The 9,924-nt window shown below is 43.3% G+C and overlaps 1 long non-coding RNA gene across 2 annotated transcripts; it reads left to right on the forward strand.

Annotated features, from left to right (window-relative positions):
• The first annotated feature begins 97 nt into the window (after positions 1–97).
• Positions 98–2,737, forward strand: LOC140593408 (uncharacterized). Of its 2 annotated transcripts, XR_011993714.1 has the most exons (3): positions 98–1,285; positions 1,428–1,586; positions 2,235–2,737. It is a non-coding gene; the product is annotated as an uncharacterized lncRNA (long non-coding RNA). The 2 variants fall into 2 exon arrangements; XR_011993713.1 differs by lacking the exon at positions 98–1,285 and having other exon boundaries at positions 1,358–1,586.
• Positions 2,738–9,924: the final 7,187 nt, after the last annotated feature.

Below are 9,924 nucleotides of genomic sequence, written 5' to 3' on the forward strand. Positions count from 1 at the left end.
GTACTTAATAGAAAAAATGTAAATCTCTAGCTCAAAAATTCAGTGATCGAGTTATAGGTGGTAAAGCAAAAAGTGTTACAACCATACCCGGGGTGTGTCCGAAATCGCGCACTTGCCTCAGTGCACTGAGATGTAGGGCGTAGTGCGCACTGCGCACTTCCTCCTGTAGTGCACACTACCATGGGTAAGTGCTGTCATAAATGGAACACTAACGTTTTGCACTTACCGGAAGTGACGGACTAGCATTTGATCGCGATTCTCCAGCGCCCCAAAATATTTGCCGTGTTTTATTTACAATGAATTTCCTTGTGGTTTTATTTGCGTGTATATAACTTATCTACGACCGCCTAACCGGCTAAAAAACTGCTAACATTTACGTGTGCGAACTCTTCTAAGCCGATATAATCGCAAACTCAAAATTATCTATAACTGTCGTCAGAGAGTGACAGGCTACACACCGAAGTATACATCAGTAAAATAATTTTATTAATGTTACATTTATATGACGCAGTTGCCTCCGAATGAGCTTGCGTGTCTGTGTTGTCCGCCATTATTTAAACTTGCCGAAAGTCCCTCCCCTTCCGCTACGTAGTCAAAATGGCGTCCGTTTAGTGCGAGTAGTGTCCATCGTTCTGCACTGCGTTTTCTGGCCGTTTTCAGTGCACCATCCGGGTACTTTCAGTGCACTTAATTTTGGCTTAGTTGTCAGTGTGAACGCACTACGCCCTAAAATCGCGCACTAAAAGTGCGCAAGTGCGCGATTTCGGACACACCCCCGGTCTCCCCTACGCATTCCCCGTACACGCGCGGCAATTCCTCGTTATAGCAGCGCAAATGCCTATTTATTTTATGTGCGTCCACGCTGTTATGACGAAAAATTACCCTGCATTTTAACATTTATGGGGCTAATTTGTAGCTAAAATGCACAGTGATTTCTTGTCATAACAGCGCGAATGCACATAAAATAAGTACTACAAGACATTGCAGCGCGTATAGCTTTAGACAGCGAATGATCGAGTTGGCGTTGGCGTGAGATTTTGAATTCGAGACAAGTCTACACACATATATTTACATGTATATAACAGTTTTATTACCTTGCAAACCCTGCAGACTATTTACAAACTGCCCCAACGCTTTTCATGTAGGCAATTTTAGGTTTAAATGGATTAATAGATATTCGCCGTAAGATTTCTTGCTGTGAGCGTTTCAGTTTGAAAGCGTGAGTGTCACGCCAGATGCGTCAGAGTTGGCAACCCTGCTTACGGCCGAATCGGACCTACGACCGGTCAGTAGGAGCCGATCGCGGCCGAAAGTCGCCGACGACCTGCATAGGATCGTATTGTCAGTTATGGTACGAATGGGCATCCGTGACAACAGCTTGATTACTTTTGAATCACATGTGCTTCTTTTCTCAAACTTCTTTCCAGCGCTTTAACGAGTGACTGCGTTTTGAAGTCTTCTGTAAAATGGAGAGAAACGAAATTAAAGTAATCAAGATCAAAATTAAAATTATTATCAAAATTAAAATAACAAGTAAGGAAACGGAAAGGATAGATAAGACGCGGAGGAAGTGTTACATGCCGAAGGTAAAGCCCTAGATTAAGAGACTATTAGAACACTTGAATTAGAGTATAACATGCATTATGCCGAAAAAGGCATCCCTGCCGCAGAATGCATGCCGGTGTTCTGACTAGTTGAGCTTTTAGGGGTTTTTTGGGGGTTAGGGTTGGGGTTTTAGGTTTTTTTTTTGAGGGTTAGGGTTTTAGGGGGGGTGGGTTTGGTGGGTTAGGGTAAGGGTTAGGGCTATCGATTAGCACTACGGTAGCCTAACTCGACAAAGTAGCTCAACTCGTTTCAGATCAGTGACCAATCGGTCATTTAGAGACAGGCATGCATTCTTCGACAGGGATGCCTTTTTTGGCATAACACTCTCTCTGCCAGTTAGCTGACCAGACCCTATGGGTGGCTCTCGTGGAAGATGGGGAAGTGCCCTTTTTAATTTTCTTTGTGTATGTATGTGTGTGTTTGTTTTAGGATGGGTAGTTGGGCTCGTGCAATATGGCGTGCTAAGGGAGGGTGCTGGATGGAATCGTATATGCTGCCGCTTAGGAGGGGGGGTGTTTCGCGTACACCACAGTGTGAATTAGGACTATTGCTGGCTTGCTTGTGGATATACCTTTAATACCCACAGAGGTTCAATACAATATCAATAACCTCTCCTTGTCTTTAAACAGAATACTGCTGGACTAATGGGCTATGGCCGGGGACGGCGAAGCACGGACTTCGATGGCTCCAGTGACCGGCGACCTGAGAGGGGCCAGGGGCAGCCTCAGCAATCCGCCAGGAGTAATGGATTAATAATGGGCTACGGCCGGGGACGGCGTATTAATAGAGATGTCGTTTAAGTGTTGGTACTTCAGTTAGATAAGCTAAGGTAGGTAAGTTAGATAAGCTAAGGTAGGTAAGTTAGATAAGTTGACTCTCCCTGCCAGCCCCTGGAGGATGGGCTCCCCCTTTGAGTCTGGTCCCTCCCAAGGTTTCTTCCTAATAGGGAGTTTTTCCTTGCCACTGTCGCCTATGTATGGCTTACTCACTGGGGGCTTTGGGTGGGGATGCTGTAAAGCTCTTTGAGACGGTGTAATGTGATATTGTGCTATACAAAAGTAAATTTGTTTGTAGATATGCTAGGATAAGATATGCTAGGATATGAGCTTTACAATAAAACATATATACAATATTTGTGTCTTTGTTGTCTCTTTTGTGCTTTGTCTGTCTTGGTTTGAAAATCTTGCATCGTTAATTTATGTTTGGCACTCTCTCCTAAACGTCAATAAGCAGAGACAGAGGAATAGGAGGAAGGAACGGTTAAGAAAAAGAACAAACAAAAAAAGTATCAAAATAAGTGTTGTCTTATTTTAATTTCAGCTTTACTACCACCTATGAGTTAATAGCTGCCAGTGTTTGTGTTAAAAGTGTGTAAATAAGTTTAACTCCGGTATATTACTGAAAAACGCGCCAGTTTCTGCCTGCTGTCATTCGGCTAACGTATAAGCGACTCTTCTGTTGCAAATCCATCCATCCATCCATCCAAATCTCCCATTCCATAGGTGCTCTATTGAAATCTAGTGACTGTGGAGGCCATTTGAGTACAGTGAACTTATTTTCATGTTCAAGAAACCAGTCTGAGATGATATGAGCTCTGTGACATGGCACGTTACCCTGCTGCAGTAGCTATTAGAAGCTGGGTACACTGTGGTCATAAAGGGATGGACATGGTCAGCAACAATACTCAGGTAGGCTGTGGCATTTAAACATTGCTCAGTTGGCACTAAGGGCCCCAAAGTGTGCAAATAAAATTTTGCTTACACTAAATTCTGGCCCTACCATCTGGATGTTGCAGCAGTGAATTGAGACTCATCTGACCAGGCAACCTCTTTCCAGTCTTCCATTGTCTAATGTCCTTTCCATTGTCCTATGAGTTTATAGCTGCCAGTGTTTGTGTTAAAAGTGTGTAATTAAGTTTAACTCCGGTATATTACTGAAAAATGCGCCGGCTTCTGCCTGCTGTCATTCGGCTAACGTATAGGCAACTCTTCTGGTAAGTAACAGGTAAAGTTGTCATTTAAAGTAATGCTAACCTGCATTGCCAGTTAGTAATTGTTTTTCTGTGTCACGTTACGTCCTTTATAGTTGTAGTACAGTGCATTCTGAATCCATGCTAACTAGCTAGCTAGCTAATGTGAACATGAAGCAGTACTGCCTTCCAGCTTGGGGATTCCCACCCCGGTCCGCGGCCAGTTTTCCGCTGGGGCTTTTGCGGAGGGGTTGGTTGCAAATGCAAACGATTCCTTCCTGTTCGTGCGTTGTGTTCAGAAGTGAAAATAAAAGATAACTATCAAATTCAATGTTCATGTCCTACTATATAAGATAAGACTGTAAAATAATTTGCCATGCATATGGATGCCATGCAGTCAGAGCATGATCAAGACAGGGTGTGAGTGGAAAAAACACAAATGTAACAGTATTTGAGGGAATAGTGGGAAAGAGGGATATGTATGGGGAAGGAGGTTCCTCGGAGCTCCGAGATGTGATAAATCTGGAATATAGCTATATAACATAGTTTTTGATAACCCCAGCATTTGTTTTTAGGCAAGAATGGCAAGCAGATCAGATTTGATGCTGCAGTTTTTATTGAAAGACAAAACAAAATTAAAAAGTGCCCAAGTTTGAATGACTGTGTGTTTATTTCAGTTATTTCATACTGAGCTCAAAGATTGGTTTCATCATACAAATACAACACACATAATGTTTACTTGAAATTACTGATAAGTGATAGCAGAATCAGAGGGTCAATAAGCTTTTAAGTAATAATGTGGATTGTGCTCGGGATAGAAGCTACACTTTGTGTCAGTGGTGTAAAGTACTTGAGTAAATGGACTTCGTTACTGTACTTAAGTATTTTTTTGGCTACTTTGTACTTGTACTGAGTATCAAAAATATAAGCAACTTTTACTCTCTACTCCACTACATTTGTGACTGAATATATGTACTCTTTACTCCACTACATTTGAACGGACGCTTACCGTTACTCGCTACATTGTGATTGCGTGCGACAAGTCAGGATCTTTATCTACCACGGCTAATTTCTTCAAGTATGTCTGGCTGCATCCTGCAGGAGGGCGGGGTTGGACATCCAACCCCGCCCACATCCAACCCGGCCCATTCGTACCGCGAAAGCCACGCCCTTGTCCAACACGTCTTAAAGCGGAAGCCAAAGCGAACTCGCAGAACGGAATCGTTGTAGTACCTGTTATGTCATTAAGTTAAAAATCTTTAGTATCCCAGTGTAATAACAGTGCTATCTATTATTTATTATTTTGTTTGTTAATGTTTCTGCTAGACACACTATTGACTGTCAATTACTGCACAAAGATTTTACTGTGGGACCCGCATGGTTGTTTGTGGTTGTTTTGCTGCTGGTTAAACGTTTCCATCAGTTAGCTGACTATCTAGCCGACTCACTACCAAAACTATGGTAACTAGGTAAAGACCTTCTTGCTGATAATATAGCTTCCATGTAGTTAACAAGACTTGACACTTAAAGACTTTGTGCGTCATCAGATATTACTGTCTGCTCAAACGACTGTTCAGCTTGCTTCCTATGGGTTACTAGTTATTAGCTAGTTAGCAAAGCCACTGTGGTAGCATCCATTAAGGCTGTGCGATATAGCAAAAATATTTTTATCATGATCATATCAAACGATATTGATAATTATCATGGTGTAATTCAAGTCATTATTTTATTACTAGGAGTGCTCCATTTTTGCTTGAAATACCCTTAAGAATTGCCCTTAAGAATTGCCCTTAAGACACCATTAAAGTCAGCTCTGAATTTGTTTTTTTATTAGTTTTTTTATTGTTTTACCTTTTTTTTGAACATTTGAGTTTGACTGAGACTGACTTTTTGTTCTATTTTCTTCTTCTGCCATTTTGAAACATAAGAACATAAGAACATAAGAACATAAGTGATTAGTGAAACATTGACGTGTTCAATTTAATGTCTATATTAGGAAATAAAGCCACATAAATAAATAGTTCCTTGTTTTCCACATTTCTTGGTGTTCTTTGAGCCTACATTCAGTACGAGTAAAATACTTAAGTTCTTTTAAAATTGGATACTTTACGACTTTTACTCAAGTCTTATTGGAATTGGTGACTTGTAACTTGTAATGGAGTAATTTATACAGTAAGGTATCTGTACTCTTACTCAAGTATGGTTTTCAGGTACTCTTTACACCTCTGCAGTTATGCCACAGCACTTCCCTTCGCTCGTTTTCTTCAACACAAAAAATCGCTCAGGCCAGGATCATTAAACTGATTGGCCTATAGTTTGCCAGATTACTTCTATCCCCTTTTTTGAATATGGGTGTTATATTAGCATGCTTCCAATCTGATGGTACCACACCCGCAGATAACGATTTCTGGAATATTAAAGTCAAAGGTTGGCTAATAATATCCCTCATCTCTTTCAAGACTAAAGGTAAGATGCCATCAGGCCCCTGTGATTTATTTATTTTGAGTTTAGCTAGGCTTAGTATCACATCAACCTCAGTTATACATATATTGGTCATAGACGATGCTGTATTCGTATTAATTGGTGGTAAGTTACTTGTGTTCTCTATTGTGAACACCCTTGAAAAATAATCATTAAACTCATTTACCATATCAATTTCGTTATCAATTATAAGGCCCTTACTATCCTGTAAATTAGTGATTTCAGCTTTTAGTGCTCTCTTGGAGTTAAAATATTGGAAGAAACCTTTACTGTCATGCTTAGCCTCCAATGCAATTTTTCTTTCTACATCCCTCTTTGATAGCCTAATGTCATTTTTTAACTCTGCCTGTAGACTTAGATACTCCTGCTTGATTTTGAAATCATTAGTTATTTTCCAGTTGTGGAACAGAGCCCTTTTCCTCCTGACTTTATTCTTAATTTCCTTAGTAAACCACCTTGGTTGTCGTTTCCTAGATTTAGTTTTGCTGGAAACAGGTATGAAGTCCTCTTGCACTTGCAACAATGTGCTTTTGAAAAATTCCCATGCCTCTTCTACTGTTTTGCTATTTAACTCTGTCCAGTTTACAGTTTCTAATTTCCGTCTAATACCATTAAAGTTAGCCTTCCTAACATTGTATACTTTTAATTTAGACTTTGCTCTTTGGACACTAAAATTAACCTCGAATTTAACCATGTTATGATCACTACCGTACAATGGGTCTAAAACCTCTAATTTTCCAATCCTATCCTGGTTATTACAAAAAACGAGATCAAGAAGGGCTTCTCCCCTGGTAGGAGTATTAACAAACTGAGTAAAAAAACAATCCTGTACTAATTCCACCATCTCAAGTTCATTTACAGAAGAGCCAGAGACTGTGTCCCACTGTATCCCAGGTAAATTAAAATCACCCATAACCACCACATCATTTTTATTACTCATAATCCTGATATCATCATATAATATTCTGCTTTCCTCTACAGCTACATTAGGTGCCCTATAACAAACCCCGACAATTAGGCCATTTGAATCTTTAGCATCAAGTTTGATCCATACAGCTTCTGAATTTTTATTTTTATCAGTGAGATCCCTTGCCTGCAAGTTTTCTTTTACGTATACTGCAACACCACCTCCCTTCTTGCCTATCCGGTCTCTACGGAACAACGTATAACCATCCATATTATATTCATCACCATCATTGTCACTCATCCATGTTTCAGTTATTCCTATAATGTCGTAATTGTCTGAAGAAATTAAAGCCTCTAAGTCATTAATTTTGTTTCTAATACTCCTAGCATTCAAATACAGACCACTAATGGTAGGCCTTTTACAGTGTCTACTTTTAATTTTTATTTGGGCTTTCCGTCTCTCACCACATAAATTCTTAACTGACCTCCCTGCCCCCCCAGTCCCTAGTTTAAACATTCCTCAACTATTCTGCACATACGCCTCCCCAATACACTGGTTCCCCTATGGTTCAGATGCAACCCGTCCGGCTTGAACAGGTCCCACCTGTTCCAGAAGGTCTTCCAGTGCCCCATAAACCTGAACCCCTCTTTCCTACACCACCATTTTAGCCAAGCAATTAAATCCCCTAATCTCAGCTAATTTTTCCTGACTTGCACGTGGCACGGGAAGTATTCCAGAGAATACCACCGTGGATGTTCTGCTTCTAAGCTTATCCGCGACTTCTATAAATTTATCTTGCCTGTAGGTGTGAGTGAATGGTGAATGTGCTCTGTGATTGCGTGCCTGCCTGCGTGCAATTGTGCGTGCGTGCGTGCCTGTATGTGTCTGCATGCGTGCCAGTATGTGTCTGCATGCGTGCCTGTGTATGCGTGCGTGCCTGTGTGTGTCTGCGTGCGTGCCTGTGTGTGTGTCCGTGCCTTTGTGCATGTGTGTCCATGCCTGTATGTATGCCTGTGTGTGTGTGTGGTTGCAAATGAAACTGTGCATGCCTGTGTGCTTGCGTGCGTGCGTCCCTGTCTGCTTGCGTGCGTCCCTGTCTGCGTGCATGTGTGCCTGTGCGTGTGTGTGGGCCTGTGTATGTGCGTGCCTGTGTACATGCGTGTGTCCGTACCTGTGTGCGTGCGTGCCTGCCTGCGTGCAATTGTGCGTGCGTGCGTGCCAGTATGTGTCTGCGTGCATGCCTGTGTGTGTCTGTGTGTGTCTGCGTGCGTCCCTGACTGTGTATGTACCTGTATGCATCCCTGTCTGCGTGCGTGCCTGCCTGTATGCGTACCTGTGGGCATGCGTGGCTGTTTATGCCCCAGTCTCCCCACATTAAAAGAAGCCACGCACAGGCGTCCACCTGTTGGGATAAGGTTTGTGGTTCGAGAATTGGCCTCTTCAGCCATCTGAAGATCCACAATAAGGACCCTCCAGGTGGACCATCATACTCGATTGCGAGTGATTGTCGATGATGCCTGTGTGTCTCTGTGTGCATGCATGCCTGTATGCCTGCGTACGTGCGTGCCTGTGTGCATGAGTGCCTGCCTGTGTACGTGCGTACCTGTGTGCACCATTCACACCTATGGTCAACTTGGTAACTCCAATTAACCTCAGTATGTTCCCAGAGGCGGGTAGCACGGTGCTGCAGTGCTTAGCACTGTCGCCTCACATCTCTGGGACCTGGGTTTGAGTTTCTGCCAGGGTTCCATGTGTGCAGTTTGCATATTCTCCCCGTGTCATCATGGGGTTTCCCCCCACAGTCCCAAAACATGCTGTGGCGAACTCAGGTTAGAGGGATGGTGGAGAGGGCAAATCAAACGCTGAAACGGAAATTGGCCAAAATTTCAGAGACGACAGGCCTGCCCTGGGTCGATGCAGGAAGGCCGATGCGTGTTTTGTCTCCCTCACGATATGTTACACTGGAGACCGTGGATGGGGATTTTCTGACTTATCTGACAGGTCTGCGGTGAGCGATAGGTGCAGCCTGGGACCAGGTTCGTGCCAATTGGAGGAATGCGGACGGTAAGCCGTTACAAGCTGTGACATCGCTCGAACCAGGGAACTGGGTGTTAGTTCGTGACTTGAGAGGGAAGAGATGGACCACGCCGAGATGGAGGGGACCACACCAGGTCCTGATGGTGACCCCTCACGCAGTGAAAGTGGAAGGAATCGACGCCTGGGTCCATCGGGTCCACTGCAGACGCATGTCCGACCCTGGTGGTTCCTTCAAGACTGGCCCCCGAGAGGGTCACAATTGTGTGGAATCTACGGGATTCCGTACACCAATCATGATATGGCAGTCCTAAATCAAACATGCTCCGGCTCTTTGTCCGTCATGGCTACTCTGCTGACTGCGTGCCTATTCACGGAGCAGATGGTCTCTTAGTCGAACTGAGCAATGGTTTGGGGTTTATTCCATCCCTTGGTGTAGCAGACCTTCAGACAGAGGTGGCTGCCCTGCAGACTGCAGTTGAAAAAGTGACCAGTCAGACACTTGACACTGTAAAGGCCGTTAAAGGTGAATTATCCACAGTGAAGCAGGTAGCTCTGCAAAACCCTGAGGCATTGGATCTCCTATTAGCTGAGAAAGGTGCTATAGTGGGGAAAGAAAGTTGCACGTACATCCCTGATTCCTCTCAGGCTGTGCAGGATCTAGAGGACGCAGTGCACAAACAGCTGTCTGAGATACATGAAGAGCATGGCCTGTTTGAGTACAGCTGGGACAATTGGTTCTCCTCACTGGTTTATCCGGGGTGATTAAACCATTAGTTTTTAGTATATTGCTTTTGCTTGTAGTGTTGCTACTAATCATATTGCTAGTTCTGTCTTCCCAGGCAAAATCTCTTATGTTCCTGCGGGCTCCCTCTTTTCCATACGTGGATGATCCTCCCATTCCTGCCTGGCTCTACGGACCTCAGCC

Source organism: Paramormyrops kingsleyae, chromosome 11 (genome assembly GCF_048594095.1).
Source record: "Paramormyrops kingsleyae isolate MSU_618 chromosome 11, PKINGS_0.4, whole genome shotgun sequence".
NCBI lineage: Eukaryota > Metazoa > Chordata > Actinopteri > Osteoglossiformes > Mormyridae > Paramormyrops > Paramormyrops kingsleyae.